Here is a 25,974-nt window from a genome sequence, read left to right as displayed (position 1 = left end):
TCTAGGAATGGGGAAATAGGCTCCACTTCCTGATAGGAGATGCTGCAAAAATCACTGATGTGTAATCAATCTACCACAAGTACTAGCTACTATTATTATCTTTGCAAGTGAAGAAATTGTGGCCATAGGAGGTTGTGTCTTGCCTAAGTTCACATAGCTGGTAATGAAGGACCAGAACTTGTACTTGACTTGGGGGAAGCCCGGTAAAGACCATGAGCACAGGAGTGATGTTATCAGCTGACATGGAAGGAAGTGGGTATTTCTCTGGCTAAAACCTGGGACCAGGATTTCTCTGGCGGTCTAGTGGCTAAGACTCTATGCTCCCAAGGCGGGAGTCCTAGGTTCTATCCCTGGTCAGAGAAGTAGATCCCACATGCCACAGCTAAGTGTTTGCATGTCAACTAAGAGTCTGAATTGCTGTTTTTGTTTAGTTGCTCAGTTGTGCCCGACTCTTTGGGAAACCAATGGAATGTAGCCCGCCAGCCCGCCAGACTCCTCTGTATGTGGATTTCCCAGGCAAGAATACTGGGGTGGGTTGCCACTTTTTTCTCCAGAGGATCTTTCCAACTCAAGGACTGAACCTGCATCTCTCGCACTGGCAGGCGGATTCTTTACTGCTGAGCCACCAGGGAAGCTCCAAGAGCTTGCATATTGTGACTAAAGATCCCACACGTTGCCATGAAGGTTGAAGATCCCTGCCTGTTGCAAATAAGACCTAGGGCAACCAAATAAACAAATAAAATAAATATAAAAAAGTAAAATAAGAGCTGCCAACATGGAGAATGCAAACCTTGATTATTTCAACATCAGTCCATTCCACTTTCAACTCAGTTGGCCTTGGGACATAGTGTTCTCTCGGCGCACTAGGTGGCTATGGCATTTGGCTTTGAAAGGCACTGTCACTGAGCCCAATTTTGCTCCCCTTAATCCTCTGTATCTTTCAGGAAGCCATGCATGTCTTTTGGGGCATCTTTCCAGCATGTTCTGTGATTGTTAGGCATCTTCAAACTGAAAGGGACTGTCATTTCAAGGACTTGTGTCGTCCAGCATCCCTGCATGGCAGCTACCAGTGGCTGAATGCTCTGGAGACTGTGGAGAATTAGTGTGGCCTTAGCATCCCAGTGGCCTCACTTGCCATCATTGAGTGGCCTGGGCTCGGCAACATGGGACCCTTCCTGGAGGCAAAAGCAAACTTGAATTCTAACCTTAGTCAGATGTGGGCTTCAGAACTGCTGCTGCTGCTAAATCGTTTCCGTCGTGTCTGACTCTGTACGACCCCAGAGACGGCAGCCCACCAGGCTCCCCCGTCCCTGGGATTCTCCAGGCAAGAACACTGGAGTGGGTTACCATTTCCTTCTCCAATGCAGGAAAGGGAAAAGTGAAAGTGAAATCGCTCAGTTGTGTCCGACTCCTAGTGACCCCATGGACTGCAGCCTACCAGGCTCCTCTGTCCATGGGATTTGCCAGGCAAGAGTACTGGAGTGGGGTGCCATTGCCTTCTCCGGGGCTTCAGAATTGGACACCTGCTAACTCTGGTGACTGGAGATTAAAAGGCATAGCATGGCTTGATTTTCTCTTAGGTCAAGGCTGAGAGACTTTTTGTAAGTAAAGTTACTCACAGATTACAAATTAAGAGTCATGGTTCCCATTACCGTTGATTCCAGGTGGCAACTTGCCCAGGAAAGACATACTGAAGCTTAGTGGGAGGTTAAGAGCACATGCTTTGAAAAAAGACAAACCCAGGGTAGAATTCTATAGCCCATTGCCTTTCTGTGAGGTGCCCAGTGCATGTGTGCTTTGTTGCTTCATGCGAGTCATGTCCAACTCTTTGCAAACCCAAGGACTGTAGCCCGTCAGGCTCCTCTGTCCATGGGATTCTCTAGGCAAAAATACTGGAGTGGATTCACGCCCTCCTCCAGGGGATCTTCCCAACCTGAAGGACAAACATGGGTCTCCTGCGTTTCTTGCCCTGCAGGCAGATTCTTTACCCATTGAGCCACCTGGGAAGCCTGAGAAGTACCTAGACAAGTGACTTAATCTCTCTGGGCTTTCGTTTCCTCTTCGTAAAATGAAGACAGTAGTAAGTAAATATCAGGACTAGCATCAGAATTAGATGAACTGGTGTGTGGGAGCTCTCCCAGTGGCCACTCTGATCAAGAGCAGGGTTGTCTCATTGGAAAAGAGGAAACTCTGAAATCTTACAGAGCCAACCAGAAAAAGTCAAGTGCTTACAAAGAATCCAACTGTTCTTCCTCCAAACCTTGATGTGAAGTCGCTCAGTCGTGTCCGACTCTGCGACCTCATGGACTTTAGCCTATCCCCTCTGTCCATGGGATTTTTAAATTTATTTATTTATTTTAATTTTAAAATCTTTAATTCTTACATGCATTCCCAAACATGAACCCCCCTCCCACCTCCATCACCATAACATCTCTCTGGGTCATCCCCATGCACCAGCCCCAAGCATGCTGTATCCTGCGTCAGACATAGACTGGAGATTCGATTCCCACATGATAGTATACATGTTAGAATGCCATTCTCCCAAATCATCCCACCCTCTCCCTCTCCCTCTGAGTCCAAAAGTCCGTTATACACATCTGTGTCTTTTTTGCTGTCTTGCATACAGGGTTGTCATTGCCATCTTTCTAAATTCCATATATATGTGTTAGTATACTGTATTGGTGTTTTTCTTTCTGGCTTACTTCACTCTGTATAATCAGCTCCAGTTTCATCCATCTCATCAGAACTGATTCAAATGAATTCTTTTTAACGGCTGAGTAATACTCCATTGTGTATATGTACCACAACTTTCTTATCCATTCATCTGCTGATGGACATCTAGGTTGTTTCCCTGTCCTGGCTATTGTAAACAGTGCTGCGATGAACATTGGGGTATATGTGTCTCTTTCAATTCTGGTTTCCTCGATGTGTATTCCCAGCAGTGGGATTGCTGGGTCATAAGGTAGTTCTATTTGCAATTTTTTAAGGAATCTCCACACTGTCCTCCATAGTGGCTGTACTAGTTTGCATTCCCACCAACAGTGTAGGAGGGTTCCCTTTTCTCCACACCCTCTCCAGCATTTATTGCTTGCAGATTTTTGGATCGCATCCATTCTGACTGGTGTGAAGTGGTACCTCATTGTGGTTTTGATTTGCATTTCTCTAATAATGAGTGATGTTGAGCATCTTTTCATGTGTTTGTTAGCCATCCGTATGTCTTCTTTGGAGAAATGTCTATTTAGTTCTTTGGCCCATTTTTTGATTGGGTCATTTAAAAATATGGAACGCTTCACGAATTTGCATGTCATCCTTGCACAGGGGCCGTGCTAATCTTCTCTGTATCGTTCCAATTTTAGTATATGTGCTGCCGAAGCGAGCACTGTCCATGGGATTTTCCAGGCAATAGTACTATAGTGAATTGCCATTTCCTTCTCCAGAGGATCTTCCTGACCCAGGGATCGAACCCTGGTCTCCCGCATTGTAGACAGATGCTTTACCATCTGAGCCACCAGGGAAGTCCTAATTAACACCTCTGCCCACTACTAATGGGCTTGGCTTGAGGAGACCCGCTGTGTCGGTGGTTCTCAAAACTGGCTGCACATTATAATCACTTGGGGAGCTTTAAAATATTCTTAATGCCAAGGTCCATTACTAGGTCAGTTAAATCAGAACCTCTGGGGTGTGGCCCAGGAATCAGCATTTTGCAACCTGAGTGTACCACAACAGAGGAATGGATAAAGAAGACGTGCTATATACAGGCAATGGAATATTACTCAGTCACAAAAAGGAACAAAGCTGTGCCATTTTCAGAGATGTGGAAGTACGCAGAGACTGTCATACAGAGTGAAGTAAGTCAGGAAGAGAAAACCAAGTATTGTATATTAGTTCATGTATGTAGAATTCAGAAAAATGGTACAGATGAACCCATCTGCAAAGCAGAAAGAGAGACACAGATGTAGAGAACAAATGTCCAGGCACTAAGGGAGGGAAGGAGGCTGGGATGAATTTGGAGACTGGGACTGACATATATACACTGCTGTGTAAAAATACATAGCTAATGAGAAACTGTATGGCACAGGGACCTCTGCGCAAGGCTCTGGTGGTGACCTAAATGGTTGCTGTTCAGCCACTCAGTTGTGTCCAACTCGTTGAGACCCCATGTCCTTCACCATCTCTCAGAGGTTGTTCAAACTCATGTCCATTGAGTCAGTGATGCCACCCAACCATCTCGTCCTCTGCCATCCCCTTCTCCACCTGCCTTCAATTTTTTCCCAGCATCAGGGTCTTTTCCAATGAGTTGGCTCTTCACATCAGGTGGCCAAAATGTTGGAGTTTCAGCTTCAGCTTCAGTCCTTCCAATGAATATTCAAGACTGATTTCCTTTAGGATGGACTGGTTGGATCTCCTTGCAGTCCAAGGGACTCTCAAGAATCTTCTCCAATACCATAGTTAGAAAGCATCAATTCTTTGATGCTCAGCCTTCTTTATGGTCCAACTCTCACATGCATACAAGACTACTGGAAGCACCATAGCCTTGACTATACAGAACTTTGTTAGCAAAGTAACATCTCTGCTTTTTAATACATTGTCTAGGTTTCTCATAGTTTTTTTTTTTTTTCCCAAGGAGCAAGCATCTGTTGAATTCTAATTAAAATGGTAAGGAAATCCCCCCCAAAGAGGGGATATATGTATATGCATAGCTGATTCATTTTGCTGTACAGCAGAAACTAACACCACACTGTAAAGCAATACACTCCAATACAAATTAAAAAGAATTCCCTAGGGTCAGAACTAGGGTAAGGCACGGGAGCTGCCTAGTATGCACGATTTAAGGAGGCACCCATAGTCAGGTGCTAACTCTGTGCTTGCAGGATGCTGAGAGTGAGTGACTCCTTAAATATTGCATCCTAGGTACCTCACTCTGCTCACCCTGGGCCTGGCTCTTTTCCCAGGGTAATTTCAGTCATCAACCAATTTTAGGAATTGTTAATACTATGAACTTATATATCCATGGGCCACAAAAATGATCCAGCTCCATTCTACTTTCCTGTTCTATCTGCCCTCTTATCCTCCACTCTATTTTTTTCCTTGACAGATGGAATGAACCATTTAACCTGATTTCCAGATCATTGAAGTGTCCAGTAAACAAAGCATCCTTTAGTTAAAAGAGCTTATTCTCTTAAGCGTATAGTTGAGCAAATTTTTTCCTTCCTCCTTTTAGGGAGACCCCTCCCCACTGTACCCTCGTGGCTTACCAAGATTTTTGATAAGCGACATATCACTAGCACTGGACTTCCTATGAGAATGGTCTCCTAAAAATCTCAAAAATCCTCTTTATTTTATGGCCCTGATTGCTTACATTTATCATGTTGTAGTAGGCTTTCCCTGTGAAAACAGAAATCATGTTCATTCGTCGTTATGACATTCCATCACATAGAAAACCACCTGGCATCTTGTAGTAACATTCAAAAATGAATAAATGAGTGAAGGATTAGTCTGGTGTTTAGACCCCATTGCACCTTTTTGCTTGGGACCTTGTAGTCTAATTTCATCATCGTTCTCTCTTGGAACTGCTTGAGGGTGGAGACAAACCATCAGAATCCCATTTTTGCACACAGTAGAACGGCAGGAAACATTTATTACAATGAGGCAAAGCACCTTTGGAACCCATGCTTTCCCTCTCTGTCTGTGAGTAGCTTAAAGAAGCTTCCCAGAGGGACTTCCCTGGTGGTCCAATGGTAAATAATCCACCTGCCAATGCAGGGGACACAGATTCGATCCCTGGTCCAGGAAGATTTCACATGCCGCGGGGCAACTATGCCTCGGGGACTACTGAGCCCAGGTGGAACTTGGGTAGCACAAATACTCTGCACGCCCTAGAGCCTGTGCTCCACAACAGGAGGAGGCACCACCAGGAGAGAGTAGCTCCTGCTCGCTAAACTAGAGAAAGTCCTCGCACAGCAATGAAGACCCAGAACAGCCAAAAAAAAAAAAAAAAAAAAAAGACTTCCCATAGCTCACAATTCTTCCCCCCGCCTTTTTTTTTTTTAAGGTGGTAGTCAGAGTCTTTTTATTTTTTATTTTTTTTTTACTTTACAATATTGTATTGGTTTTGCCATACATCAACATGAATCCACCACAGGTGTACACGTGTTCCTCGTCCTGAACCCCCCTCCCTCCTCCCTCCCTGTACCATCCCTCTGGGTCATCCCAGTGCACCAGCCCCAAGCATCCTGTATCCTGCATTGAACCTAGACTGGCGATTTGTTTCTTATATGATATAATACATGTTTCATTGCCATTCTCCCAAATCATCCCACCCTCTCTCTTTCTCACAGAGTCCAAAAGACTGTTCTATACATCTGTGTCTCTTTTGCTGTCTCACGTACAGGATTATCGTTACCATCTTTCCAAATTCCATATATATGCGTTAGTATACTATATTGGTGTTTTTCTTTCTGGCTTACTTCACTCTGTATAATAGGCTCCAGTTTCATCCATCTCATTAGAACTGATTCAAATGTATTCTTTTTAATGACTGAGTAATACTCCATTGTGTATATGTACTGCAACTTTCTTATCCATTCATCTGCTGATGGACATCTAGGTTGCTTCCATGTTCTGGCTATTATAAACAGTGCTGCGATGAACACTGGGGTACACGTGTCTCTTTCAATTCTGGTTTCCTTGGTGTGTATGCCCAGCAGGGGGGTTTCTGGGTCATAGGGCAGTTCTATTTCCAGTTTTTTAAGGACTCTCCACACTGTTCTCCATAGCGGCTGTACTAGTTTGCATTCCCACCAACAGTGTAAGAGGATTCCCTTTTCTCCACACCCTCTCCAGCATTTATTGCTTGTAGACTTTTGGATCGCAGCCATTCTGACTGGCGTGAAATGGTACCTCACTGTGGTTTTGATTTGCATTTCTCTGATAATGAGTGATGTTGAGCATCTTTTCATGTGTTTGTTAGCCATCTGCATGTCTTCTTTGGAGAAATGTCTATTTAGTTCTTTGGCCCATTTTTTGATTGGGTCGTTTATTTTTCTGGAATTGCCATAGCTCACAATTCTTAAGCCAAGAAAAGCTTAGCGTTGGCAACAGGAGCCTGCTCCTGACCCATGGTGAGAAAGGTCAGCCTTTGGTCAGGCTGTGGCTTGAGAGCAGGTCAGTGGAGGAGGGCAGCTCTGGGGGTCTTCTGCTTGGGGAAGGCAAGCCCTAGCTGGGATGAGAAGAGAAAGGAAGCCCCTTCTTGGCTCCCCAGTTGGCATCTTAGGGCCTGAGATTGAGTTTGAGGAATAAAGGTTGGAGGCGAGGACCTAAAGCTCAGTGTAACGTCAGCTACGCTCCCAGCTGCCTCTCTTTGAATACATATGTCTAGAAAAGAGGCCTGCAATTCAGACTAGTGCAGCAGCCAAAATCTTTTCTTTATTAAAATGCTTTGTGCTGCAGGATATGGGGAGTTAAGCTGATCTGTCTCTGAGAGTGTGTTTGCCTAGAGCGCACTATTAGATACTTTGTCGTCTTTAAAATAATACTAAGAGATGGGCTTTATAAAGTCTCTCTGTTCCTGCCCTATATTGGCGCCTGCAGAAATGGGGCCAGGAGGAGACCATTTGCCCTGCTGGGAAGGGCCTTGATGTACCACGAAGTGAGGGCTTTCCCTCTGCCTGAATCCCAAACAGCGTGCAAGCTGGAGTAAATAAACCAGTTTGAGAAGACGTGGTGTTATCCACCAGGATAAAGACCCCGTTGCTGCATCTCCATTTCCCGTTACAGATGCTATCAAATCATTCACAGTAGCATTCCTCTTGGATAAAAGATTTTATCAAGATCATTTATTTATTAAAAAAACAGTGCCTATAATGGCATCATTACATCCTCCATTAATCATCCTTCACGTCTTTCACACTGTGTTCAAGCTCATTAGTATTTGGAAGATAAAATATATACATTTGGTTATCCTTGGGCACCTCATGATTTCAAAAGGAAGAAGAAGGAAAAAAGATCCTAACAGCAAATCCTTGAAAGCAATTGCTTTTTTTACAGGCTGTGTGCATGGAGTTTTGTGTTTCTCTGAGCACGTAAAGGCCTCTCGTAGCACATATTATACTGGTAACCTTGGCAGGTTTTTGTCATAAATAACCGCCCCCTTAAGTGGTGCAATATGTATTATTTTTCTCCTGTGAACTTGGGGCCTCACAACTTGATTCTCCAATTGCAAATAATAGAATGTGAGACAGGTATTCCTAATTCAAGAATAAACGTGAAGAAGTGTCGTGTTTAAAGCTGCATGAACACGGAGACTTAGGGTGATACACTAGTGAGTAGCAAGCAACTTCTCTTTCTGCCCAAATTTGAAGAATTGCCTAAGCCTTGAGCTTCTCCATTTAAATATCTCTTGCTTGGGTTGCCACAAAGAGCCTTTGTACATTATTCTGAAAAGCTGTAGGCATAGGATTATGTGTTCTTACATGTCTTATTTTAGGCATCAGCAGCAAAGTATACCAAAGGCAAATTTATGTTTAGAGCTATCAATAAAACATAACCGAGAGTCTGCTAAATTAGTAATCATGAAAAACCTAGCCAGATCTCTCTTTCTCATGCTTTCTCTCTCTCTCTTTTTATATTACAAAACAACTTTTAAAGTATTTGCCTTTGGTGTGAGGGTGGTCTCCTAAGACAGCGTATTCTTAAATATCTCAGAGGTACCTGCAGGCCTTCTTTTTGGACTAGGGTATCAAGGGAGAGAGAAACTAAAGTCTAATAATGGTTTTAAGTTAAATGCCTTCAAGTACTGCCAAGGGCCTTTACAATCAGATGTCCATCACGAAAGGCATAATTTATCAGCATGATGGAAAAGATAGCATTTGTCAGTGGTTGTTATTAACTCAAATGAATAGATAGTTTTGCCGGGCCTCAGAAAGCTCTATTTCAATCTCATGGACACCAAAACACTACACATGAAACCATTTAGCCGAGAGGGAAAATTACTCCCCATCTTACCGCAATGACTCTGGATTTTCTGAAGGGAACATAAATAGTAAAGCAGCAAGGAAGATGCCCGCCATGGGGAGGTGTCAGCGAGGGTGAAGTCCAGCCAGAGAGAGAAAGCTCTTTCTTTACGATGGGTTTTATATCCGGAGGGAGAGCTTTTCTCATCATTGGGGAGTAACAGAGCCATCTGGTACCCCCAGAAGGCAGCACGCAGACAGGCGTCTGGGTGTGGTTTCTTTTCAGTGCCTGAATCATTTGCAAGAGGTCGAAGGACTAGAAAACACAGACAATTATCTCTCGGCTGCTAGGATATGAGGGCTGGAAGGCCTTGGAGATCAGTTGGCAGAGTGGTTTTCATTTTCTTTCTAGCCTCAGAATTCTTCTTCTTTCAAAATATCATACGAAACTCTAATTATAAAAGAGATAAAAGCAGAATGCTCTGGTTAAGGTGGGGATGGGGGGCTCAAAATCCCACCCACTGAGCCCCAGACCCTCCCCCTTCAGCAGCTTCCGTGAAGTGCCTCAGGGCTCAGCAGAACATACATTTAAAACCACCACTTTATAAGCTTCCCTCATTCCCAATCCTGAGACTCAGAGAAGGTAAGTGACTTGTCCAAAGTCACACAGCTCACATGAAGGGCAGAGAAGAAACAAGCAATGCCTGTTATAGGGTTTGTCTGCTTTAATGATTAAGCTTCAGAAGCAGATAACTTGCTTCCTTGGCCATGCCTGGCCCGCCGCGTTCTTTGGCAGCTTCAGAAGCTGTGCATATCCTGGTGGTTCTGTCCTTCGCTTTTCTTGCTTTATCCTTTCTGCAGTGAGTAGGCATCCTTATCACTAAGCAGTTTTAAAGATGACGTAGAACCCTAATGACTATGTCCACCCCATCGTGTTTTTAACGTTGGATGCTTGCATGTATATTTCATCTCTTCAATTTCCCATAACTATAGAGAAGCTGGGCCTTTCGTTACTGTTTGGAAATCCATGGTGTGTAAGCTCAGCACCACCCAACAGTCCTATTATACTCATTTTAGCCACGTGATTCCAGTGGGAGCCACCCAGTTTTCACAGATCCCCACCCCACTGACCTCAGTTGGATCAGCATTAGATGCTGAGTGGAACCACATGATGAGAAGCAGAAGTTGTGGACTTAGCCATGTTTCCTACCAAGGGGGATTCTCAACTGCGGTGAGAGAAAATGAATCCCACCTGCTAAGTCTGAGGAGGCAAGAGTAAACCCCTGGATCCAGCTGTTTAGTTTTCATCAGCTGCAGACCAGGTCCAGCTGTTTCATGGTCCCTCATGTGTTCTGGCTCTTTCACCCTTCCTTCAATCCTGGACAACCAACAGGGCACTGCAGGTTAGAGGTGGAGGGTCTGGGGCGTGGAGTCATGTAAATATGCTTGCTAACTCCATCTAGAGGAAGTCACTTAGTTGCTCTTTCTGTCTCAGGTTTTTAAAGATTTTTCGATGTGGACCATTAAAAAAATATTTGTTGAACTTGTTACAATATTGCTTCTGTGTTATGGTTTGGTATTTCTGGCCACAAAGCATGTGGGATCTTAGCTCTCCAACCAGGGATTGAACCCACACTCCCTGCACTGGAAGGTAAAGTCAACCAGACTGCCAGGGAATTCCCCTTGGTTTATCTGAACAATGAGGAAGAGAATAGTACCTGTCTCATAGAGTTATTGCAGCTAAACACTTGAAAAGAATGCAATTTCTGGGACTTAGACCTGTAAAAATCAACCTTAGGTTTACTCGGTGTGTCAGTCCAGGAATGTGTTTGTGTAAGTGAGTAGGGGAGTGGCCGGAGACTGCAAAGAGTCAGGGGAGGTGAGAACCAGGAGGGTATTAACCACTGACCTTTCTCATGAAGATTAAAATGGAAATCTTTCATCCAAGCAGGTGGTTTCAGTCTGCGGCCCTGATGGTTGCATGCTGTGCTATCTTCCGCTTGGCATAGCATCTCTGTTAATTTCTGACTTCCTTGATATGGTAAAACCTTAATATTCTCTGAGTCTGTGAGCTTCAATAACATCCCCATCACACTGTGACAATCATACGCTTATTATTTTCTTTCCATACGCTCTGCTAGCTGGAGTTTGTATTTTAGCCCTTGCAACCAAGGGAACCTCACATATTTAGATACATCTAAGCCATGATTCCAAGTTTCAAGATTGAGTTCCTTCCCCTTGTTTTTTACTGAAGTACCACAATTGGGGTGATCTATAGGCATAATTTTAACTTTTTAATTTTTAAAATTGTATTTATTTTTACTTAAATTTTTTATTGAAGTATAATTGCTTTACAATGTTGCATTAATTTCTGCTGTACAATGAAGTGAGTCAGCTATATTTATACATATATCCCTTCCCTCGGACTTCCTTCCCACTTCACCCCTCCAACTGCTCATGTAACTCAATATCAAAACAACAAACAACCCAATCAAAAAATGGACAGAAGACCGAAATAGACATTTCTTCAAAAAGACATATGGATGCCTAAGAGGCACATGCTCAACATCACTAAATTACTAGAGAAATGCATATCAAAACTACAGTGAGGTATGACCTCACACCTGTCTGAATGGCCATCATCAAAAAATTTACAAACAAAAGATGCTAGAGAGGGTGTGGAGAAAAGGGAACCCTCTTCCACTGTTGGTGGGAATGTGTAAATTGGTGCAGCCACTATAGAAAACAGTATGGAGTTTCTTTAAAAAACCGAGAATAAATGTGCGGGTTGATCCAGCAATCCCAGTCCTGGGCATACAAGCAGAGTTTAATACATTGTTTCCAACAGTTTCTGAGTACCTCCAGGGAAATAAGGTGGTAAGGGTTCCAAAGGAGAGAGGAGAAAATGATCTATGCGAGTGTGGGGCAAAGAGGGATTGCTTCCAGTTCTGGGGGTTGGGAAAGGGCTCACAGAGAAGGTGGTTTTCGCGCTGGGTCTTGAGGAGAAGGGGAACTTTGGTGACACAGGCAGCGGGTCAAGACAACGCAGAGTGCGCTGGAGGCAGTGACTTTTCCTTAGCGCGACACGTCTTTGTGTGATCTGCGGAAAGCACAGGTCGGAGTCTGGTGGTACCAAGCGATAGTGATAATAATAGAGAGCATTTTGGGGATGCTTCATATTGGCCAGATTTGTGCGGTTTCTCCAGGTGGTCAGCAGTAAAGCATCTGCCTGCAATGCAGGAGATGAAGGTTTGATCCCTGGGTTGGGAAGATCCCCTGGAGGAAGAAATGGCAACCTGGTCCAGTATTTTTGCCTGGAAAAATCCCATGGACACAGGAGCCTGGCAGGCTATCGTCCATGGGGTCACAAAGAGTCAGACATGCCTGGGCACACACACATGCATACACATGCTTCCTATTGGCCAGATTTCTTTTGTGTGCTTTACAGATATTCTTTCACTGGATGCTCACAGCATGCTGTGATAGAGCCTGAATTATTAGCACTGCACATAGGAGTTCCCATGTGTCAGTGGTGGGGCTGGGAGGCAGCCTCCTACCAGATCACTGGACACTCACACCCACCAACTACTTAATGGGTCCCAAGCACAGGGCCACACCCTGGGGAGATGCTGGTGCAAAGGACAAAAGTGGTTTCTTGTCCTCTTGGAGTTCATAGCTCAGTGTATGTTGATAAGCATCTGGACTAAATTCTTTCTCATGTCATTGTTTTTATGCATACTGGTTTATATGGCAGAATCTTCACCCTCCAGTGTTGTGTTTGTTTGGCTTTTAAGTTTATGTGAGGACATTGGTGGTTACATCTCTAGCGCGCAGTCTTTACCATTCCCCGCTTTCCAACAGGCCCTGATTTTTGTGATTTGGGGCAGGCTCTAATACTCCTGGCCCAGGCTGGAATGTGACTGAGACCAGGCTAAGTCAATCACTGCATTCTACCTCCTGGCCCCAGTTCGTGGTTCAGGAGTGGAAGGGTGAATTTAGTTGGTCTGATTATACTGACTTTCAGGTCTTTGGGAATACTGAGATAAAGGTTCTCTTTCTTCCTCTCCAGGATACAAACGAAGGAAGAGGAAGCTCTTCAAACTGCTGAAAGCTGTCTTGGAACTGGAAAGGCTGACTGAGATTGGGGTCATAACCAAGCAGATGGAGCCAAAAGAGTCGAGAGAAAGAATCTGGATCCTGGTGACATCACTCAGCTCCTGGATCATGCCTTACCTGAAGCCCCAGTAGTTTCACCTCTGGATTTTAAGGTCAGAGAAGACAGGTGGAGTCAGGAATCAATCGAAATCCAAAGCTTATAGTTTAGGGGGTTGTGGGGGCCACCATTGGCATGGAAAGGTCTTCTGTGAGTCCCAGTCTGCTGCCCAGTGTTTGTGTGACCTCTATTCTCCAATCTCAGTTTCTTCATTTGTAAAAGGAGAAAGACAAGATTGAAACAATAGCCGGGATGAGGATGGTGGAGATGACCACCACTCATCAGTCACTTTCTGTTTCGATCTGCTTTGCTGAAGGTTCTTATATGCAATATCTCATTTAGTTGGTCCAACAACCTCATGAAGTAAAACTATTAGGAGACTGATGCCCATAGAGATTGAACCACAATGTGATTGATAAATGGCATAGCTGAGATTTGATTCAGACATCTAACACTGTGGACCAGATGATTCATTTATGTTTTGAACTGGGGCTACAGCTATGTTATTCAAACTTTATTCCTCTAGCACCAAGCATAGCACTTGGCAAAGAGTAGCCATCTAACACATATTGGTTGAATAAATGAATGACTGAGTGAACGAACAAATGCATGAGCGGCTAGGGGTCACTCTGAAGTCCTTTGAAATCTGCTTCATGCTCTTTGACTAATGAGAGTTCCCAGAAGCATTTCTCAAGTGAAGGGCAAACTCCTTTCTCCTCCTCTGAACTAGTGTTTGCTCCACTGTCTGCCTCCCACTAATGAGGGGACACAGCCCAAGGGGACCGTGTCTCCAGGCTAATTATTTTGTGGTTGCTCTGACCACACAATTCAAAATATTCAGGCTATTGTTGGTGTTTTACATCTTGCCACTGTTGCCCTTGTCAACTTCCAAGGGCATGAAGCCATGGCCCAGTGGGCTGGCCTTTCCAAGGTCAGCTTGATGGCAAACACAAGCTTAATTGAGCTGGAATAATAATTTTTTTCCCTTTGCTTGACGTGCAGGTGACAATACTTAAAATATCGACATGCCTTAATACTTTTAAATTCAGTTGTTTGCTGATCAGCAGCAGCTACTTAAATTGACCAATCTATCTTGCCCAGCTGGAGATCAAGGGATCAGCACTTAATTTCATTCCCTGAATAAAGAATTTTTTTTTTATATCCACATGGAAATATCAGAACATGAAAGGTTAAATCAATATGGAGTTTTACATTGCTTAAAGGGCATTTGCATCAAAGCAGCCCTGAATGCAATTCACTTGTTTAATGAATTTTTTATGCTTATTTAATGAATTTCACAAAGGTTTGGTGTTTTTCATAAAATGGATAAGGACTTCCAGTTTTATGAAATAATAAAAATGGAACTGAAGTTATGAAATGAGCAATCTCATTAGTTAGGCATGATATATTCATATGAAAATGTACATGTCTCTGTATTATTGCCTGGGCACCATTATGCGAACAGTGGCTTGTTATAATAGCATGGCAAATATTCCTCTAGTTAAGATATCAAGAAGTGACAGAAGGAAATTGCATTTTCTCCCCGTTTCTAATAATGACATAATTAATGCTCATTTAAAATAATTACCTGGGCATTGTTTCCCAGGAGTGCTGAGGCCTAACTTGATGGTAAATGGGTCCTGAGACACTTTCGAACCTCGATAATTCCAGTGACGTCCCTTGCTTTATAATTTGTTATTTGTTGAAGTAACAGTGATCCCCTGACTTCCCATTTTGATGTCCTGGTGCACAAACACAATATTCCAGACTAAATTTATCAAAATGTCCATGTACAGAAGAAATACCTTGCATCCTAATGGAGAAAGAGAGAGATTGGTTATGTAATCAATTCTTTGGCTCTTTGGGAGAGTTGTACATTTCCTTGGATCCAAGGCTTTTCATTGGGTGTTCAGAGTTTGGTAAATTGGTTAGATCCTGTCTTATGGACTCATCTTTGATTTCCAGAGGTCGGAAATTGTACAGGTTACCAATTTAGGCTTTGAAACACAGATCTATGTTTTACAGCTATTTGACCTCTTTGAACCTCCGTCATAAAATAAAGATCATATTTAGTAGCTCCTGCCTCAGAGGAATGTAGGCACGACTAAGGAAGTCTATGCACGAAAAGTTCTTAGCACAGTGTCAGGCATCTGCTAGACACCCTGTAACGTCAGCTGTTGTCATACAAGCTGTTGATAAGAAGCTGTCCCTACAGTTTGCTGCCTGCTCTGGTGTCGGGTCTGAACAGAAGTTATGAATCAGCGCTAGGCGGGCCCTCGCTGGGGGAAACTCGAAACTGTTTCATCGCTCTTTCTTTGCCTATTCAAGAGGACAGGCAGTTGGAATGCTCCTCTGGCATTCAACGCTGATATCAATCTCAGCAACATTAATAATACAGTGCAACTGAATTAATTCTGGCTTCTCTGATTTTACAGAGCGGACAAATTCAAATGAGCACTTCAGTGAGCGTGCCTGGGGCACCCACTGTGTGCTGGACTTTCCCCCAAAAAAGGGAAAGGCAGAGCCCCCATGCTCAAGGAGTGTGGAATCTTGGTAGGGCAATATGGGAGAGCCAGGATGCAATTTTACTACCCATAAATCTCCTCATATCTGTATGGCACTTTGTACTTTTCAGAAACCTTCCAAAGGACCAGCTCATCCCTTAGGGCACATTTGACAGTAAATTGAAATAATTTCTTTGGCTTCAGAGAGGTACATAGCCTTGTGGTTAGCAAGTTGATCTCTGTGCTTAGAACTGAGTGCTGATGCACGGTTCTAGCTGTGTGGCTTCCTGCAAATCACTTAACCTCTCTGAGCATCAGTTTCTTCATCTTTTTCTTAATATCTGTTTTTATTTATTTGGCTGTGCTGGGTCTTAGCTATGGTACGTGGGGTCTTTAGTTGCAGCGTGAGAACTCTTTAGTTGCAGTATATGGGATCTTAGTTCCCTGACCAGGAGCTGAAGCCAGACTCTCTGAACTGGGAGCACAGTCTTAGCCACTGGACCACCAGAGAGGTCTTTTAAATGGAGATGATAAGAAGACCCACAAAATTTGCTGGCAACAAAACATTGCTCCAACTTTCCTCCACATCCTGAAAATTACTGTGGGTTCAATGTGCCCATATTCCAGGTGGAAATGAGCCTTAAAGAGAGAACGTAATGGAAGCCACTGCCCTCCCAGTGGTGGAGTTTGGGAATTTAAAGTGAAAAAGTAGTGAAAGTGTTAGTGGCTTAGTTGTGTCTGACTCTTCGTGACCCCAAGGGCTGTAGACCGACAGGCTGCTCTGTCCAAGGGATTTCCCAGGCAAGAATCCTGGAGTGGGTAGCCATTCCCTTCTCCAGGGGATCTTCCCAATCCAGGGATCAAACCCAGGTCTCCCACATTGCAGGCAGATTCTTCATGGTTTGAGTTACCTGGGAAACCCTCAGAGCAAAGATAAGAGTACAATTGCCTTTTGGTAGTGGGAGTAGTTGGTAAATTATTGCTTATAAAACATTTTAAGTAAAAATAATAAGAAGCAGGTCACATGACTGATTAAAATTTGAGTTATTTTTTCTGTTTTCTAGATTTGCTGACATATATGTGAATGTATACCTGTTAATATATATATACACAAACACATACACACGTGTAATTTTTAAAGCTGTGTCATTTTATACTCTTGGAAGAGCTAGTTATTAGTGAATATCCAGAAATTATGACTTTCTACTGAATTCCAATATATAGTCTCCTGTACTTACAATAATAACACAAAAGTAGTAAAATTATAGGATAATATTTTTTCCCATACAAAATCACTGTAATATCACCTTTAAAATAGACAGTAAAAATACTTGGTTTCTTCCTTTTCCTATTAATTTTCTTCTAGTATTAGGAGGAATCTTAATATAGCTTGTTAATAATAATAAATCTAATAATATTCTTTAAACTCAGATCTTTACCCCCAAGATCAGAGATGCTTCACACGTTCGCATCTTTGCTGGAACTCTAAATTTCTAGTTTGTCATCAGAGCACTGGAGACCTTTGGGATCCACACAAGCCCACAGCTCTAGCCAGAGAACTCATAGGTGGGAGTAGACCTGGGAATTACACTTTTCATCTATGTAATGAGAACACCCCCTCTTATAATTCTAATTTGTCCATTAGAGAGAAACCATGATACCGAAGCAATAGGTAAGAAACCCTGAAAGAATGTAACATGGATTCTAAACAAAAATGATGAGGGAATAAAGGTAACCTTTACAAGCAAGGCTAGGTATAAAATCTGCCTTCACCCACATCATTTTGCTCATCACTTTACACAGCAGCCCCTCAAGTTTGATAAGAGCCTCATTTTATGTTACACGAGAAGATGCTTAGATTCAGGTAGAGTCAGCTAAGCTCACCTGTCCCCCTGCACACCTCCATCTCTCACAGGTGTTGGGTTGTCCAGGTGTTCAGGTCCAAGCTTCGGAGTCATCCTTGATTACTCTCTGACTCTCATCAGAGTCAGATGGGGGCTTCCCCTCAACATTCCCACCCTGACTCCCAACATGTACAACATACATCAGAAAATCCTGCCAGCTCTACCACTGAAACCTACACGGTGACCATTTCTCACCATACGCATCTTCTGGGTCACCATCACATATGGCCCGCATTGTGCAGCAGTGTGGCACCTGCCCTTCCCTTTCTTACTCCTGCCCCCTGGAAGCCACAGGGATGCTTTTCAAATGTAAATCAGACCCCATCTTCCCTCTGCTCAAAACTCATCTCAGAATAAAAGCTGAAATCCTTCTGGCAGCCTGACTAGCACACAGGTCTCCTCTAAACTTCCAGCCCCTCTCCTCCTTGCACTGGCTTGGCCCTCTGCTTGGACAACTCTTTCCCATTATCTGTTGGCTTTACTCCCTCTCCCAAGATGCCCCTTCTCCTAAAGAACCCCTACCCCCTCAAGTTGCTTTTCTTTGCAGTTCTTAGGATCACTTAACATAGCGCAGATTTTCACATTCCCTTGTTTGCTGTCAGTCTGCCTTCCTTGCCAGACTGTGGGGGCTTAGGGCTTAGGTCTTTACTGCCTGGGAGAGTGTGCATGGTAAGCGGTGGATGAACACTTGCTGAATGAATGAATGAATGAATTTCTAGGCCCCAGGACAACCTATAGTCAGTGCTGGAAACTATCTCCTTGTCTCTGTGTGTGTTAGTCACTCAGTCGTGTCTGACTCTCTGTGACCTTATGGACTGTAGTCCACCAGGCTCCTCTGTCCATGGGATTCTTCAGGCAAGAATACTGGAGTGGGTAGTCCTTTCCTTCTCCAGGGGATCTTCCCAACCTAGGGATTGAAGCCAGGTGTCCTGTATTGCAAGCGGATGCTTTACCTTCTGAGCTACTAGGGAAGCGCTCTCCTCTGCCCCAGTCATAATTCAGGGACAAAGAAGGACTCATTTCAATCATGCTTTCATCTGACTTAGTCTCCCGGCCCAGGGCGGGGAAGGACCCGATGTAGAATTAAACATGTGCAGAGCCCAGACCAGCTCTTTAAAATGCTTTAGACAAAAGCCCAAACAGAACAGAAACCGTCTAATCCTTGAGCTTATCCTCTCCCTCTGGCCTTGTCCTCTTTGGAGGAGAGAGTCATTTATAAAATTCAGTTCAATGAGGTTTCCAGCTAATTGAGGCTTTCCTGAATATCCTATTTGGTGCATTGATTAAGCACCTCTCTGTGCTTTGTGCCACGGAGGGCTGGGAGGTAAAACAGTGAGCAAGACGAGGCCTGTGCCCTCCAGGTGCTGACAACTCCAGCGGGGAGGGAGACAGACACACAAGCACTCATAACCCAGGGCAGAGAGAAAGGCGAGTTAAGCAGAGCTGACAGCTCTGTGCTTGGGGCCAGGAGGGTCCATTACATCAATGCTTGTTCGGTCCAATTTATTACTGCTGCTCTTACTAATCTAATAATAATAATAATTTCTAGTAGGCTTGCCATCTTTGATATCAAAGGGTTATTTTTCTACCACCAAAATGAATGATAAAAGAAAAACAACTCCTTGGAATTAAAAGCAGTTGTGCTTGCTGATGAGAGAGAGATGCTCGGGCTCTTCTTGGGAGAATGAGGGGAGGAGGGGGCTGGTGACTATCTCTTTAAGGACCCACTTCCTCCCCGCCCAGGAGCTCCTCCAGCAGTGAGAGCATTATGGCCTATGCCAAAATCAAAGTCACATTGGGTCCGTCTCTATCGGCTCTGCCATTTAATGTTTAACATCTGGGAGGGAAAAAGTCCTGAAGCTTTTCAAAATAAATGAAGACATGCATTCCAGGTTTGTGGTGAGAACGGCGACAGAGCTGGCAACTCACACGTTCTGGGGGCCTGAGTTAGCCAAGGCGCACGGCGGTGTGTAGGAACCCCACACCACCCACAGGAAGATCTTGGGGGCAGGGGTGGATCTCTAGGGGCCTAGTTTGCCTGGGCATGGTTCCTAGATTTCAGAGACTGCCTGACACAGGAGGTAGGTCATCATTTTCCAACCTCATTTTCTGTTGTACTCCTTTAGCCCTGGATCCGCATCACCATCTTTGCAAAACCATCCTAGGTTGTTGGGCCGCCTGGATCCACTATTAGATATTAGAGCAAATGCTGAAAATAGCTATGTGTATACTATAGTAGGGGCTTCCCTGGTAGCTCAGCTGGTAAAGAATCCGCCTGCCATGCGGGAGACCTGGGTTCAATCCCTGGGTTGGGAAGATCCCCTGGAGGAGGGCATGGCAACCCACTCCAGTATTCTTGCTGGAGAATCCGCATGGATAGAAGGGCCTGGTGGGCTACAGTCCATGGACTCGCAAAGAGTTGGACGCGACTGAGCGACTAAGCACAGCCCAGCACATGCTGTAGTAGAGGGGCTTCCCCGCTGGCACCAGCGGTAAAGTATCTGCTTGCTGAGGCAGAAGACGCGGGGTCCTGATCCCTGGGTCAGGAAGGTCCCCTGGAGGAGGGCATGGCAACCCACTCCAGTACTCTTGCTGGAGAATCCCCATGGAGAGAGGAGCCTGGCAGTCCACAGGGTCACAGAGTTGGACACAACTGAAGCAACTTAGCAGGCACACATATAGCAGAAAGGCCTCTCCTGTGACTCATGTGGGCATGCTATATTTCAGGGCTCCCGAGTGAAAATGGCCATGGGACAGCCAAGTAATGCGATTGAAGTGGGTTACATTCTCACACACGCACACATTTTGGGAGAGGCGGGACGTTGACTAACCAGGAGGCCCTGTCTCCACATCAGAGAACCACCATCACTCAACCCCGACGGCTGCTGCCAGGCAGGAATGTGGTGGGCCCAGGCAGGAATTTGGGTTTTCATGTGATGCAACCAGGCAGTGAAACATGCCTGCGGCCACCAGGGCTGCAGTCTGCCAATACTATTATACATCAGTCGGAGCCATCTGTAAAAGCTTGATTACGATCCTTAGCATCCATAGGTGGCATTTACATCTATGAACATTCTGCTTTATTGGGTTATCTGTGAGTTTTCTTTTTTAATTGGAGTATAGTTGCTCTGCAATGCTGTGTTAGCCTCTGCTGTACAATGAGGTGAATCAGCTATATGTGTACATATAGCCCCCCTCCCTCCTGACCCTCCCTCCCACCGCTCTAGGTCATCACAGAGCACCGAGCAGAGCTCCCTGTGCCATTCAGCAGCTTCCCACCAGCTATCTTACCTATGGCACTGAATGCAGGTCAATCCTGCTCCCTCAGTCTGTCCCACCCTGCCTTTGCCCACCCCGTCGCCACAGCCACAAGTCTGTTTGCTATTGCTGTGTCTCTATTCCTGCCCTGCAGATAGGGTCATTTGTACTACTTTTCCAGATTTCACAAATATACAATATTTGTTTTTCTCTTTCTGACTTACTTCATTCCATATGACAGACTCTTAAGTCCATCCATATCTCTACAAGTGACCCACTATTGTCCCTTTTTAATGACCGAGTAATATTCCAGTGTATATACATATATATTTTTTAAACACAGATAATCCACCAGAGTTGTGCAGTATTTGACAAGGAATAGAAAAGTAGGAAAGTACTTTCATAACGAATATAGGCCCTGTTTTACAGATGAGGATGAACTTCTTCAGTGACATCTGTGTGGCTGAGAGTTGGTGCAGGAGTCCTGAGCCTAAGTTCTTTCTCTAAGTATAAAAGGCCTCGGTTCCTTCTGTGCCATTTAAACATGACATTGTGAGATGTTACACTTGGCCACAGAGTTTTGGACCCTTCTCTCATCAGAGATTGGTCTATTTCTCCTCACTTTGCATTTGGGCCTGTCTGGAAATGTTTGCCCAATAGAACACATTGGTAGTGACCATTGGCCAGTCTGAGTGTAGCCTTTAAGGGGACTGGCAGTTTCTGCTTCCTTCTTCTTGGAGTCTTGAGCTGCCAAGTGAAAAGTCTGTCCAACTAGACAGCTAGAGAAACCACATGGAGAAATCCTGAGGCTACATAGAGAGGGAGTAAGCCTGGCTGAACCAGTCTTTCCACTAGTCCCCCAAGGGCTAGACTATAAGTGAACCTTCTTTGTCTCTTCAGACCATCCTGAACACCACGGAGGGACCCCTCCAGTCCACTGAACGTCAAGCAGAAAATATCCCATCTGAGTTCTGCTTGAGTTGCTGACACATGAAATAATAACCTGGTTGTTGTTTTAAGCCTTTATATTCCAGGGAAATATGTCATGCAGATAGCCACAACTTGCCTGCATACCTGCAATGGCATGTCTCTGAATGCAGTACTATTGTTTGTATCTATCTATCTAGAGGCTTTCCAGCTGGCGCTAGTGGTAAAGAATCTGCCTGCCAATACAGGAGATGTGGGTTTGATCCCTGGGTCGGGAAGATCCCGTGGAGAAGGAAATGGCAACCCACTCCAGTATTCTTGCCTGGAAAAGCAGAGGAGCCTGGTGGGCTACAGTCCATGGGGCCACAAAGAGTCAGACACGACTAGGCAACTGAGCACACATCTCTCTATCCATCCATCCATCTATCTCTAATTTACATAAGTACATCAATATCAATGTAGTAAACTTGAAGAAGGCAGAAAAGCACAGAAAGGAAATGATCTTCTACCTGAAGATTGTCACCAGGAATATTTATCCTTTTGGGCCTTTTTCTGTCTTTTCTTAACAAAATTGAGATCATATTGGGCTTATTGCTGTGTAATCTGCTCTTGTCACTTACTGTGTTCTGACCATTTCCCCATGTGATGAAACAATTATTTTCCCCCAATGTGATTTTTAATCTGTGAGATGGATATACTATGACACATGTAACCACTTTCATAGTTTGAATATTTAAATGGTTTCCAAATTTTCTGCCTTATAAATATTGTTGCAATCAATGTCCTTGACCATAACCACTAATTCATTTCACTGATTATATTTTAGGATGCACATTTGCAAATGAAATGATTAGGTATAAAGTTTATGTATATTTTTCAGGCTTTTGAACATTGGGAAGTTGCTCTGTGGACTAGCAGTATTTGAAAAGGACAGTTTAAAAAATATATTTTCAAATTCTGAGTATTATCTTTTTTTCTTTTTTTTTTTACAAAATATTGGGTAGACTTCCCTGTTCTATACAGTAAGTAGGTCCTTGTTTATCTATTTTATATATAGTAATGTGTGTATGTTAATCCCAAACTCCTAATTTATCTGTCCTCACACCTCTCTTTCTTCTTTGGTAATCATAAGTTTTGGAAGGAATGATGCTAAAGCTGAAACTCCAGTACTTTGGCCACCTCATGCTAAGAGTTGACTCATTGGAAAAGACTCTGATGCTGGGAGGGATTGGGGGCAGGAGGAGAAGGGGACAACAGAGGATGAGATGGCTGGATGGCATCACCGACTGGATGGACGTGAGTTTGAGCGAACTCTGGGAGATGGTGATGGACAGGGAGGCCTGGCGTGCTGCGATTCATGGGGTCACAAAGAGTCGGACACGACTGAGTGACTGAACTGAACTGAACTGAACTGAATCATAAGTTTGCTTCTAGATCTGAATCTCTGTTTTGGAGATAAGCTCATTTGTATTTTTCTTTTTTTTTTAGATTCTACATATAAATGATGTCATATGATATTTTTCCATCTGGCTTACTTAGTGTAATAATCTCTAGGTCCAAACATGTTGCTGCCAATGGCATTACTTCATTCTTTCTATGGCTGAGTAATATTCCACTGTAGTGTGTGTGTGTGTGTGTGTGTGTGTGAAAGTGTTACTTGCTCAGTTATGTCTGACTCTTTGCGACCCCATGGACAGTAGCCCTCCAGGCTCCTCTCTCCATGGGATTTCCTAGGTGAAAATACTGGAGTGGGTTGCCATTTCCTTCTCCAAGGGATCTTCCTGACCAAAGGATGGAACCTGTATTTCCTGCACTGGCAGGCAGATTCTTTACCAACTGAGCCACTAGGGAAGCTCCTATATCTTCCTTATTGATTCATTTTATCAACAGACACTTTCTTCTGGGTCTTGGCTATTGTAAACAATGCTGCAATGAACCTTGGGGTGATGTACTTTTTTGAATTATGGTTTTATCCAGATATATGCACAGGAGTAGGATTGCTGGATATGATAGCTCTATTTTTAGTGTCCTTGGACTGCAAGGAGATCCAGCCAGTCCATTCTGAAGGAGATCAGCCCTGGGATTTCTTTGGAAGGAATGAGGCTAAAGCTGAAATTCCAGTACTTTGGCCACCTCATGCGAAGAGTTGACTCATTGGAAAAGATTCTGATGCTGGGAAGGATTGGGGGCAGGAGGAGAAGGGGACGACAGAGGATGAGATGGCTGGATGGCATCACGGACTCGATGAACGTGAGTCTGAGTGAACTCCAGGAGTTGGTGACGGACAGGGAGGCCTGGCGTGCTGCAGTTCATGGGGTCACAAAGAGTCGGACACGACTGAGCGACTGAACTGAACTGAACTGAAGGAAACTCCATACTGTTCTCTATACTATCTGCACCAATTTACATTCCTATTAATAGTGTAGAAGGTGATTTCTGCCCAGAACTGCACAAATTTTAATCTCTGATTCATACCAAGCAGCGCTTCCACAGGTATTCCATGAAAAAAGCTTTCTGGGTCAAATATGTTTGGGCAATGATGCATTCTATACTTTCCTCTTATGCCCAGCAGCTTATTAAGGTTATTAATAGAGATTGCTTATTATTTAAAGTTCTGAAACATTCTACCTACTGAAATCTCATTTTATTTAATTCAATAGCTTCCAATTATATTGGGCTACCAGAACTTTTTTGTTTTTTCTTTTACATAACGCTAAAAATATACACGTTTCACTCAGGCCACAGGCTCAGATTGTGCAGAACTATAACTTTCAAAGATGTCTTCTGTCACGTAATCTAATTTATACCCTGATCCCTCTTTCACTTAATAACACTAAACCTTATTTTTCCTAAAAGATCTGTCACTGGTTTTTAATGCATTGAATAGGATACATTTATATAGCAATACATTCATAGAGTATAATTGAAAAAATGCTGTGAAAAGTTTTTCTTTTACTCTTTCTCCAATCTGCCCATTTTCTATCATTACCCTGAGCATCCATTTTTTTGTCTCTTGTGTGTCCCTTAAAATATCTTCTTGAACACTCAGATAAATATAAATTACTTTTCTTATTCCTCTCCTAATAAAATATTGTACCTTGATCCTTTTTGCTTAATGTATTTTGGTAACATTTCTGTATCAGTGTGTAGAATAATTTATCGGTTTTTTAAAATAGATCTAGTATTTCCTTAGATCTAAATACTTGCAGTGTTTACTCTTTTGTTCTTATGAACTGTGCTGCAATGGCTAGCTTTGTGTTTAGGTCATTTCTCTCCATGCAGTTATGTCTGTAAGATAAGTTCTCTGAAATGCAATTGCTGGGTCAAAGGATATCTATATTAGTCATTCTAATAAAGTCCCCCCATGAGGGCTGTATGATTTATTTTCATACCAATATGAAGCATGCCCGTTAACCATTGTCCTTGACAACAGGATGTGTTTTAAACTTTTTAGGTTTTGCCAGTATGACAGGCAAATGACAGTAGCTCAATGCACTTCCAGTAAAAGTCACATTACTCTTGTCTGTTTTTCTATTGGATGGCTAGCGTTTTTCTTATCCAGTCCTGTAAATAGTTGTTACTTATATTTTGCTTTTAGGGGGAACTTGCAGGATTAAAAAAATTTTTTAAATCCAATTTATCAATCTTTTCTTTTATGACATCTTGGTTTTGAGCCATCCTTAGGAAGACCTTTGCCCTTTCCAGGTGATAAAGAAATGGTTCCGTGTTTTCTTCCAGAACTTTCACAACTTCATTTGTAAAATATCTGATCACGCCTTACTTGTCCAGGTGTGCGGTATGGAACAATCTTACCATGCTTTTCTTCCCTTTGGTTGTACAGCTGCTCCAGCCTCACGTGCTGGAGGGCCCCTTGTTTTTCTGCTGCTTCAAGATGTGGCAGGAGCCGTCAGTCAAGTGAGGGTAAACTGAGTCGATTCATATTTTCCCCAGGAAACAACAAACGCCTTGCTGTTTCCCTGTCCTTGCCCCAGGAATAGAGCCACAGGGATTCCCCTCTGGGGTCCTCATCCCTCTCAGGCGATCTACTGCTACTCCGCCCGCTCCCGCTCCCCTCCCCCTTCCTACCCCTTTCCATCCCTTCCACTCCTCCTCCCAACCGCGCACCCTCGGTCTTGACTTGCACGGGTGCTGGGGGATGGCCCTGGCTGGTCTCCTTTGCTCGATTTTTAAGCAATCATTTGTTTACTTGGCTGTAC

At 43.7% G+C, this 25,974-nt stretch overlaps 1 non-coding gene across 1 annotated transcript; it reads right to left on the bottom strand.

The window, feature by feature from the left end:
• Positions 1 to 3,273: 3,273 nt before the first annotated feature.
• LOC138419874 (U6 spliceosomal RNA) lies at positions 3,274 to 3,380 on the bottom strand. Its single transcript, XR_011249125.1, has one exon. It is a non-coding gene; the product is annotated as a U6 spliceosomal RNA (small nuclear RNA).
• Positions 3,381 to 25,974: the final 22,594 nt, after the last annotated feature.

This window comes from Ovis canadensis, chromosome 14 (genome assembly GCF_042477335.2).
Source record: "Ovis canadensis isolate MfBH-ARS-UI-01 breed Bighorn chromosome 14, ARS-UI_OviCan_v2, whole genome shotgun sequence".
NCBI lineage: Eukaryota > Metazoa > Chordata > Mammalia > Artiodactyla > Bovidae > Ovis > Ovis canadensis.
Note: the sequence above shows the minus strand (reverse complement) of the source record. Positions and strands in the feature narration are given on the sequence as shown.